The following is a 12497-nucleotide window of genomic DNA, read 5'->3' as shown; positions in this document are numbered from 1 at the left end:
AACCACCACCACCGTTTCCTTGTTGACATAACTTTTTGTCGTCGACAGTCGTGCGATTGACTAGGTATTCCGCCAACTGTTTTGATGGCTGACTCGTGCCGTCTTTGCCTTTTTGCCCGCGGATTTCAAGATTGGTTGCAATTCCGTTCTATGGCTGTGAAATGGAAAGTGAAAAGGCAAACCATGCACTTTGATAGTGATTTTTTCTTAAGCTTCAGTGTTCAGAATCTACGTTAGCATCTGATTTTAATGATGGATAGCTTAATCTATTCCTTCAGTAACGCATTCTTAAAACACGTTGGATTGATTTTGACTCATTCACGGTTCCAGCTCAATGCATTTTCAAATTTTCAAATCCATATCGATAATTTCACAATTCCGCTCATTCTACTCTTTATTTGAAAGTACTTTTCGATTCATATTGGATTTATTCTTGACTCACTCTCGAACAATCTTCTATTCATAGTCGATTCTCTTCCTACTCAGACTTGTTATCGAAACACTCGATTTTTGACTCTAACTTTCTCAGTTTTCTGGATGCGCTATCAACTAACTTGAATATCTTCTGGCTTCTAGGACAACTTTCAACAGATTTGCGACTCTCATTCTACTTTATAATCAGTCGACTCGTTTTCGATTCATTCATTGACTCCTTTTTAACATATTTTTGATTATCTCTGGAATTATTATTTCTTCTTCTTTAAGAGTTTTATATGAAAAGGTGTTGAGAGCTTTTTTTTGCCAGTGCAGATCGTTTGTCAAGCATGAAGATACTCTATGCCCACAGAGGGCTGAAACAATCCATCCCTAAAAGATCCTCGACATGTGGACATTCAGGATTCAAACGCAAGATCACCATCTTGATTTTTCTGCACAGCTGTTCGTCTACACTACGGCTATTGTGGCTAAGGATTTACGCATACTGAATTCCTTTTTGACCAACACTTGATTCATTTTATAATCACTCAAGACTTACTATTGACCCATTTTTAACTCACTTTCGAACGACGAAATCTAGATTCAAAAGACAATTCACACTGTCAGTATCGTTCCGATTCATGATTGATTCACTCTCGGCTTATTCTTGATCAGGCTTGGGAACTGTGACCACAATTTGCCACAGTTCATCGATTCTGCCAGTCAACCAAAACACAAAGCAGCAGCAGCATCAATACCATCAGGCGTTGCGCTGCCAACGGTTCACACACTGCTTGACTGTTTTTGTCTCTCCACTATGACCGTTTTCGGGCGAGTATACCCCATTAGGCATAAAGACGTTAGGCATAAGGACGTTAGGCATAAGTATGTTAGGCATAATGGACGTTAAGCATAAAGACATTAGGCATAATGGACGTTTGGCATAAAATAACTTGCGTGTATGTAATTCAAAAACTCTTCTCATAACGAAAATTATTCGGGTCCATTTAAAAATGCCATTACGTTGATGGGGGTGGGTGGGTGCTTTAAGATGTAACAGCTCTTAAAAAGTGTGGAAAATTCACACAAAAAGCGTTACGAGGGGGTGGGTTAATTGATTGGTTATAAAATGCAATTTCCGGTGTTATGAAATTTGACAATGAATCGATTATCACAAGATATGGAAGAAGGTTATTATCATGGTCATTGTTATCATTCTAAACCCAAGAAACAATTTTTGCTTTAAGAAAAGCTTCTTGGAGCTGTTTTATTAAGCTGTTAGTTGCTTAACGATTGACTTAGTTTATATTGAACTATTATTCGAGCCTTATACGCCCAGAAATGGAGAATCTATTCAACAACAACCATTTTATAATCATAATATAGTACATGTTTATTCAATGACCTTACGTCGGCTGTTAAACAGTAGTAGCACTATAAGTAGACTTTACAATGTTTATTCAACATTTAATCCACCAGGTATACAGCGAACATTCAGAGATGCTTGTTAGGCGTTTGTTTGACAGCATTGCATGACGTGTAATTTCTATATTGTCGAAGAAAAGTTGTAGGTGCCGTTATTATCTATGATTACAAGTGTACAAAATAGAAGGCTTTGTTCAGCATTAGTTCAACAAACACACATGTTGAACACAGTCTGTTTAAGTGTTTGGTTCAACTGAACTAGACATCATATTTATTTATAGAATTAACTGTATAAATGTGCAAAAAGAGGTTTGTTCGATGTTTCTTCAACATTTATTTTCTAATGGAAACAGCAAAAATATTGGTAGTTATTTGCGCATTTCATCAGATACTCATATCTGGATGCCTAGGAATTTGATGCTTCATTATTAAATTTCAATCAATCAAACCTTGTTGCGATGTCGAGGCTCGAACTCATGACCTTCCGATTTACAGGCGCATGCTTCCCCACTGCTCTAACCAAGATTATACAGATCAGCAGTTAAAAAGCAGTATTTAAAGATATAATAAGATAATCGAACAAATTATCGTACATACGTTGTTTAAACATTGTCTAAGTATTTTGCTTGCCTGCGGTGTATGTAAACATCATTGTTGAACATTGCTTGTTAAAAGGTCTCAAACGCAAGACTTATTCAAGCTATCAGCTTTATTACAGTTTAATTACAGATGAATAATCATCTTATGAAAACATGTTGTTGAATTAACACTGTACAAAGGCTATTTTGGAACGACGGTGATCATAAGTAATAAGGACTTCTTCAACTTTTCATCCACAATTTAGAAAAGCTTTCACTCATTAGAAATCCCTGTTAGACAAACGCTGAACAAGCATTTCTGAATGTTCGATGGATAACTGGTGGTTTACTTGTTGAATCCACATTGTTGAGTCTATTCACAATGTAATTAATGTTTAACAGCCAGGGTAAAGTCATTAAATAAACATGTACTATACTACGTAAATCAAATGGTTTATTATTGAATAGATTCTCCGTTTCTGGGCGAATAAAGCTTGAATAATAATTTTTTTTACCAAGACAATAATTAAACAACCAATAGCTGAATGAAACAGCTCTGAGAAACTTTTCTCAAGAGAGTAATTGTTTCTTGGGAATTTGAACAATATTTGTGATTGAGAATTTTAATCTTAATCGGTCAAAATGGTTACTACCAAACTTCTTCAATTTACAACTATATTAAAGAGCTTTTATAATACCGGTTGGTTGAATTCCAAGCTTTTCAAAGCAAACATATCTTCACTGCCGTTTTGACCCATTTAAGTATTGTTGAAAAAGTGACGAAATAAGTGTTGCTAAAATTTGTAAAATGTTGTTATTCAATTGTATGTCGGATATGGAACAACAGAGTCTGTATCAAGACAAACAGAGGCTCTTAGACAACCAAACTAAATTATCAACCAACGTTGCTTCAATTTTGGTTCTACTTGCTATTAAAATGCCATGACAGTGAGGAACAAAAGCACTGCTAAGAACAATATGCAACATTTGTTCATCACTTTATGCAACTTATACTTTTGCTCAACTACCACGGCTGCTGTAAAGCTTTAGTAAAGCAACCAAGTTTATTAATCGCCTACAATTGTTTCTTGGGAAGTCTAGTTCAATCCATTTTTGTAAGTATCTATTTTTATTTGCAACTAGTGACCCCAGCAAACTTCGTCTTGCCATCAAGTAGGCTGTTGAAAAACGCTATTGATCGTCCCATTCAAAATGACAGTTTCGTTCGCGCTCGTTTTTTCAACTTTCCCGGTGAATATCCTGGGATTTTAATACACACAAACACGTCGGAAATCATTCAAATCCGTTGACCCGTTCGTAAACCATTTCGTGACATATAAACACCATTCCATTTTTATTTATATAGATAGATGTGCAAGTGTTATTTATTTCTAGAGATGTTTAGTTTGGTGAGTTTATACCATTTCTTACATTTCTCTTACATAATTGCGTTAATTCTAAAGAAGGGAAATCTTCCATATAATTATTAATACTTATAATGCAAATAATTAACTTGTAGACAGCAATTTAGAGTCAAGCAAAAAATTCATGTTACGATAGGCGATATAATCTCTAACAATAATATTCTAGTAGTGTGACGCCAATAAGAGCGTAACATTCCCACTCCGAGTCTGCTCGTCAATTTAATGTGGTGAAAACAGTTCTTTTGCCTCTTCTGCCAACAATTTTCGATGGTTTTCAAACAACTTTGATCAGCCACATTTGAAAGTATTGCCAAAAGCACCTTGAAAATATTTGAAATTCTTCGCGTTTGAAAAGTAAAATTTGATTTAAAGTCAATTTAACAGTCAATCTCAAATTTAACATAACATAGCATTCAGCATTAAGAATGGCGTTTTTTAATGGGAATATTTACACCAACAATTCCAATAACTATTAGAACAGCAAGAACCAACAAAACAGCATATTGTTGGAAAAAGGTCCCTTTCTTACAGTCATTAAATTGACCGTATAGGTATAAAGAACAGCCTATGATCCAAAGAAGGGAAAATGTATGATGGAAGTATTAAGAGCAATAGTGATATTAATTTTTGAATAAGTACGTCTCGAAAGAACAGTTTAATTATAAAAGAAGAAAAAAATTCTGATTTGAACATTAGCAGCACTAACTACAATAATTTTGTCCACAGTTTAACTATAAAGAACAGCCTCCAATTTAAAGAAGGGATAATCTCTGATGAGAAATTTGTCGATAAAATGTGTACGACCTAACTCAAAAGATGAGCAGCAGTTACAGCATCATTCATATTCTTGGCAATACTCAACAACCCAAGCTCTTAGCTTTGTGTTCTAGAAGCACTTCCACAGTTATTAACCAAATGTTTGCTTTGCCAAGGTAGCCATTTTACATTCTTATTTGTGCACGACACATGAACACGTTTGCACTTCATGGCAAAGGATCCTCGATTGACTTGAAACCGAACTAAAATACCTCCAGCATGGCTTTACTCTATGGGAAGTTACTACAAAGCTAATGAAGGCAATTAACAGCATTTCCATGCTAATCATTTTATCAACTTTTGTCCTAGAAATTGACCTCAAAGGATTCACAACTATGGGACGACTGCAAGGCAATCGTATTTCAAAGGACACAATTTTGATCTTTGAAGCCCTCCACAATTACCAAAAAAGTCAGCTCACTTTTCACACAAATAATCTCATTTTTTTATTTTGAGAATTATGCCTATCGTCCATTATGCCTAATGTCCATTATGCCAAACATCCATTATGCCAAACTTCCATTATGCCTATCGTATTTACGCCTATCGTACTTATGTCCTTATGCCTAACGTCTTTATGCCTAACGTCGTGCACCCTTTTCGGGCAGCCATCTCGAGGTGAATGATTGAAAAAAATGTTAAATAATTCAATCGCTAATATTTCGCTTGTGTTTTCAACTAATTGAAATCTATTAGCACTAACAGCAAGAGCACAATCATTCCGTTGCGATACATATAAACAAGTTCTACTTCATGCTGCCTTTATCGAGCAAAAATGCAAAACCCCGAAAACCGGAAAAATCGTGTCACCACTGTGCTCGAGTCATTTCGCATTCGGGTTTGAGAAAACGTTAGGAAGAAGAAGATTACAGTTTTGAAGAGCCGTGACATTTTTTTGTTTTGAACGGTCATGGTTTGGTTTGGATTTTGATGGTCGTGTAGAAAAATGTAAATGTCGAGGGGGTAAATGTTTGCTACAGTACATTTCCCATCCCTGTTCTTGATACACTCTCAATTTCAATTCACTATCTTAGCACTCTCAACTTTAATAATTTTCGATTCACTGCACTAACCACTAGTATGGGCGATTTTTATTACCTTTTCATATGACCTTAAAAATCGAATCGATTCAATTGATTCGATTAAATCGGTGAATCGATTCGATATATCGAATTTGAATCGATTCAGTAACATCGATGTTCTGGTCAAATTTGCCCAACGCTACTAACCACTCACTTCAACTTGTGTTATCTTACTATCAATTCACTCTACGATTACTTCAAATTAGATGCTTGAAGATGTCGCCTCATTTTAAAATCCCTTTTGAATTATAGTTGACTCCCTCTAAACGTAATGTGTACTATGTTTGGCGAACCATGACTCACTATTAACACATATCTCTCCCTATGTCGAAGATTTCTTCAGTCGCTTCATTCTGCATACAATTTCCCTCTCCATATCTCGATATCCTGATATCTCGCTGTGTTTCTGTCGATTTTTTGTTCCCAATTTTCTCTCCGTATGTCCAGTATCAAAGGTTACTAGACCAAAGTTTTGGGATTCAGAACAAATTAGGAGCACAAAATGGTTTCTGTTTGTTTATTACTTTCTTGGCAACAAAATGTTGTTCAATCTAGTATTCATCAAAAATTTGTTCTTTGTCTCGATCTCTCCCTATCTCGATGGTCGATATCGAGATGTGGAGAGGCGACTGTATATGTTTCAAAATTATTATACGCAAAGACTTGGTAAGACCAGTTTTCGGCTGTTTAAGGCGAAGTAGGCCGTCATTGAAGTTTGTGCTGGCCATCGATGATTGTAGCTAATTCGTGTCACGATTGCGAATTGAAGAAAATCACTTGGCATCTAAACGCAAGTACTCATCCTTTCTGAATCACTATTACTTAAAATTACTGAGTTTTATCACTTTGAAATTGCAAGCTGCAAAATCAACATAGGGTAAGTGTTCCCTTAGTTGTGAGTGTTCCTATGGACCGATGCACGAGTTCACTATCTGACGTTTGAGCGGTGCCGTGTTATTTACGTGACCATGGCAACAAGTGAATTCGGCACCGCTCAAACGTCAAATTCGTGAACTCGTGCACAGGTCCATAGTTGCGGTAGTGCCATTTTCACTGATTCTATTATATTAGCCACCGAACCGACACTGCCAATCGACGTGTTGGCTTGTTGATACACGGAATTGTTGAAAAGAGCGTTCAAATTGCTTCAAAACTGATGAAATATCACTAAAATTGCTAAAACTTTTCTTACTTGTACCAATAGTTGCGGTAAAGTGTTCCTATAGTGGAGGATCCCATAAGAAAACAACGGATACCGCAACTATAGGAACACAAATTAAAAATATACCGCAACTAAAGGAACAGTGTACTAATAGTGGAGGTATTATTTTTCACTGACATGCTGTGGGTTACTGCGATGAAATCATTTTTCTCATTAAGTCAATGGTCATTACTTCCCGTTACAACATTAACATGTGCATTAATTATGCTTATTGAATTTAGGCGAATAAATGAAGTTCAACCGTGCTTAGTACCTCCACTATTGGTACATCTACCCTAGCTGCTGTGGTACTTATTGACTTGACAGATTGAGTAATAATGAATTCTATCAAACGCACGGCCTGCTCAGTTTGAAGCCAAACTACCACATCTCTTTTGCTACGACAGAAGATGTGCATTTGTTCTGAGTAGATAACTTTTATTTATGGGAAGTATGCACTTCAACAGAAATGCAATCGCCTATCTCGATGCGTGGGAAATTTCTTGCAAGAAATGCTCAAGAAAAGCGTTTTTCATCGATCGCAGTACGCAGTTGAAAAGAAATGTCAATTCAAATGGGGCTCACTGTAGAAAGTTTCTTGACCATTTCTTTCCGCAGAAATTTTTTACTTTTCTTGTGCTAAACAGCATACCTAGCTTTACTTACAAATTATATATAAACCTCTGAGTTTAATATTTTTATGTAGTCTGCTTGCCATTGAACCTTTTAGTCCGGAATTAGCCTCAAATTTGTTTCTTCAAAATGAATTTCCTGCTACTTTCAAAGCACTTTCTGATACAATATTCGCAGTTTGTAGCAACATCGTTTTCTATTTTTTTTACACTATGTATGTTCTTGTTATTTCGAAAGGACAACTCAAAATCGAGTGAATCGATTCAGAAGGATGAAATTGATTAGAATTTTTGATGAGATGATGAACCATGAACCTAGTTATGAACTGGCTTTGAAGCGTTCAATGTATAATTTTCAATTTCAAACGTTTTTATATTGATGGAATTTAATAATTGAATTTCATTTTATTTTCAGAGCTTGTTTTTGTACCTTTTCATATGACCTTAAAAATCGAATCGATTCAATTGATTCGATTAAATCGGTGAATCGATTCGATATATCGAATTTGAATCGATTCAGCAACATCGATGTTCTGGTCAAATTTGCCCAACGCTACTAACCACTCACTTCAGGAGAAATTGTTCGAACAATTTCTCCTGAGCTCACTTGTTTTTATTCGATTAGTATTCGGTTCACTAAGACTGCTTCCTTTTGGGGTAAGCATTCAAGTTTTACCACTGAACCCAACGGATCGTATCCGTTGCTTTGAATGTTGCCTTCAAATGACCTGACAGCTCAAAACTGTCGTTACAACTTCTCCCTTTCAAGTCTATGGAAATGTTACTGTGCATCTATTAGGTGAATTCTATCAAACTCACGACCTGCTCAGTTTAAAGCCAAACTACCACAGCTGCCAAAACGAATGACGTATGTCTGCTGACAAGAAAAGTAATCGCCGGAAATTTCTTGACCCATTCAGTCAAGGAATTCCTTCACTTTTCTTGAGCGAAACAGCATATTTAGCTTATCTAGTAACCAGAGTTTGGCACATAAATTCTGGATTTGGGAACCCGCACATGGCAGACCACACAAATGATGGCTTTTTTCGTTTGACGTGGAGCTGCTGTAACACACTCAAAAAACTTGGAAACTCTATAAAAAAAACTCAACGCATCCCGCGAGCCCAAATATGCATGGTAGAAATGGGATCATTTCGCCAGACGGACGTCCAGTAATAGAAAAGTGGTAGCAGTACTACGACGAACACCTGAATGGCACTGGGAGTACATATATGGAGGTTCAAGCAAACGCGAGTAATCACTACGTCGGAGTGTTGGACAATAGCAGCCAGAGTTGAGGATGTGCTTCAACATCTCACGAATAACTAGGGGGAAGCTCGCAAGTCTAATCAGCGCGAAGATGAATGCCACATGTTTGATGTAGTCGACATTGATTCCAGACAAGTCGATTTATTAGGCTCATCAAACAGATTCTTTAGATATCAGCTTGTATTTGTGGGATCGATCACCATTTAAAATCAATGATCGTGACACCACAACATAAATATTTCAATCCAACTCCCGAGAGACCGCTTCTCAAACTCCCTTGAAGTTGAAACATTCAAGGGCAACATAACTTAAACTCAGTCCTGTCAAATGAAACCAAAACCTCAGATCGGCATCGCGCTCCAGCCCGACGTCCAAGTGCGTTTCCAAATAGGGCACCAAACCTTAGAAGGATCTCCCGGTTGCGCTCGTCAGCAGTTCCGATCTCCCTCGGGGTTCTATCTATAGCCACCAGGAAGAACAAAGAACCCTACAGAACAGAATATGGAAACCTTCACAACCCAGGGAAGAAGACGAAAGAAATGTCAGCTCCCAGCTCGCGGCTCAGGCTTGATTATTGCAATTATTGTTCGCGGTTTTTTTCTTTTCTTTATTTCGTTGAATCCCTTCGGAGTCTCCGAAGACGTCGTCGTCGTACCAGAATCTAATTGATAAAATAAATAATAAAAGCGAAAGAACGAAAGGACGAACCGACGGAAAGGTTGAACCTTCTGTGCCCACGGGCTGAATGTGCCCTCTCCCTTTCGCCGCCTGCCATTTCGCAGAAATCGAAAAATCCAACAATGGTCTGGTCACTGACAAACGGACGTACACTTAGAACGATTTTCTTGAAAATCTATCGTCAGTTTCACATCATTCGAAATACGATTATGTACAACAATAGAGATAGAAAACTATAGAGGACGAATGTCGCTAGTGTTCCCTTTGTTCTCGTCCAGAAACATGTTGGGTACATAAGTGTCAAACTGCATACATTTTTACGTTGACATTTATAGCCCCGCCTATCTCCGTCAGCAAAAGATGTTCCGACAGCGACGCCAGCGACATTCTTTTTCTATGGTTTATTACTTCTATTTGTACAACAAAGTCTGCATGAATCGCTAGTGTGGAACGTCAAACACGAAGGAAAACGATGCGCGCGCCTCTAGCTGTGAAGTATGTAACATTGGATATTTGAAATGATCGCTTGAAGCGTGATCGATGGAAATTTCGTCAGTGTTAGTGTCTGTTTGTCTGTGGTGAGCCAAGAACCGAAAACTGCGAAGACGACGACCGATCCCCGAGGGAGGATCTGTCAGGTCCGTAGAAGGAAATTGTGCTCCGATCGGATAATTTATGCGAAAGGCTCGATCGGTTCCATTACAATGCGAATTGATTTTCCGGATTCTGCTTTGTTTTTGTGTGCGGAAAACCGAAAATTGCGAATTCAAGGTCACTTGACATATTGACATGGTTACAAATGGGTAGGGCTTTTTGTCGGCCATAAATTTGCGGAATCACCAACCATTGGAAGATGGGGATGGAAGTTGGGAATCAATAGGTTATTGTGTGAGTGCAATAGGCGCGAAGCACGAACTTTTTTTTTCTAATGAACATGTTACGTAAACATGGAAGCAGTAAAGTGCACTCTCAATCCATATCACATAATTCGAAATTTATTAGCCACGTTTTGCACTCTCTGAAAGCTTTACGGCAATAGGTAAACAATACAATTAGCTGGTTTTCTCACTAATGGCAGCGATTCTCGTTGGTTATAGGGCAACTGGTGAGACGCTGAATGTATCTCTCCGTTATCGAAGTAGGCGCGAGTAGCGCTTTTCAAAGAAGCAAGCGGCGACGGCGGCGCATCGTACGGCTTGCTTGGATGACATTAAATGTGGGCTAACAGAAAATGGCGCATCGGACAGATAATGGCGTACGGGAGCTCCACATGGAAAAAAGGGATCAATTAGTGAGATAAACGCGAAACGGCATCAGCTCCGGGCCGTTTTGCAATTTATGGAAATAGTCCTTGAGCATTCTGCTGACAACCCTTATGCGATGTACCTTTTTTTTTTCGCCTGCGCTCAAGACAACCGACACAATACGACGTATTGTTCTTGAAAGCGAGCGAGGTTGTCTGTCGTTTCGTTTGGCAAGAAGAATATGCGGGACGCGTTTCCTTGTCACCTTCGTCACCATCATCGTCCGTTGCCAGAAGTGTTTTGCGTTACCTCACTACTTATCCGCAGCTCGGGAGGAGCGTTGGATGAAGAAATAAAGCCGGAGAATTATTAAGCCCCGTAATAAGACAAGAAAAGATGAGTGCCGCTCCCTGCTGGAGCACTATAACAGCAGCAACCGCAGCGAGACGCTATCTTCGTCTGGTCGCCCCCTGAAATGTGCCATGTTGTGTACAAACATTTCGGTCCGCCGACCGCTCTTCGAAGATATATTGCACCATGTGGCCCCCGCCTGATCAGGACCGGCAAGATTCTTCCCTTCTAGCTAACACGCATCGGTTATCGACGGCGACAGCGGCCTGACCATATTGCGAAAAGCCTTACAGCATAAAAACCGGCTGGGCTGCCCATTAGGAGGCATCCATTGCGCCCCTTTCCCCCCTCTGGGGCGTAATGGAGCGCGGCGATTGCAAGTAATGGTACACGGGCGCGTGGGCAGATAATAATGCTGGATGCTGGATCTTCTTTGGTGCCTGATTCTTTTCCGATTTCGAGTGGGTTTCTCTTTATGGCGTCGCATGGCAAATCCTGTTTTACGTGCAGCAATAGCGAACAGCGATGCGTCGTCCTCTCGGTTTTAGAGCGCTTGAACATGGGCTCTAGTCGGATAAAGTAGCCCTCGCCCCCGAACGTTCTGGAGCGTTTATTGCGGCGATAAATTGTTGGAAATGTGAACTCAATTGGACGGGATTTGATGCATTTGAATAGTTGCAGAGTTGTGAAGAGATTTGCTACTAGGAATGATCGGGAAATATGTGCAATCGAAGTTAGCCATCCGTGTTATGTTTCATACTAGCGGTCCCGCCACACTGCGTCTTGTCATCAAGTAGGCTGCGCCTCAGTTGATATCATAACATTTTTTTTTTTGTTTGACATCCAAGACAATGCTTAATGGTCCGAATCGACAATTTAGCAGAAAAAAAAGTCGATTTTAGACGGTTGATGTCTTCAGAGAAGTTATTTGTAATTGAGTTTTACATCTTCTAAGAAGAAAGTTGAATAGAGTGGGGCCCTTTCTAGCTGAGTGGTTAGAGTCCGCGGCTACAAAGCAAAGCCATGTTGAAGGTGTCTCGGTTCGAATGCCGGTCGGTCCAGGATCTTTTCGTAATGGAAATTTCCTCTCTATTAATAACTGTGGAAGAGCTCTTAAACATGTGATGCGTGGTTCCGTTTCTACTTCACCCCAAATCATGAATTAAGATCAAGTTTGAAATATAAGTTGAAAAAACTGGTCCAAACTGTATTGTAAAATTAGAGTAAAGGATTCGCAGAATTTCAACGCAAAGGTGAAATAAAGAGCTTCACCTCCTTTGCAGTTGCCCAAAATTATATGGCGCTGGAGGTAATAGAACAAAATCTAGAATGCCGTCAAAAATGAACTGTGATCTATCTAAATTGGGTACCGAGTGTAGT

The 12497-nt window shown here is 38.8% G+C and overlaps 1 protein-coding gene across 1 annotated transcript in view; it reads left to right on the top strand.

The window, feature by feature from the left end:
- The window catches only part of LOC5573035 (neurogenic locus Notch protein), a 217971-nt gene that overhangs the window by 70148 nt on the left and 135326 nt on the right, over window positions 1–12497 (top strand). The window lies entirely within an intron of this gene.

This window comes from Aedes aegypti, chromosome 1 (genome assembly GCF_002204515.2).
Source record: "Aedes aegypti strain LVP_AGWG chromosome 1, AaegL5.0 Primary Assembly, whole genome shotgun sequence".
In the NCBI taxonomy this organism is placed as follows: Eukaryota; Metazoa; Arthropoda; class Insecta; order Diptera; family Culicidae; genus Aedes; species Aedes aegypti.
This window is presented reverse-complemented; position numbering and strand designations above follow the sequence as displayed.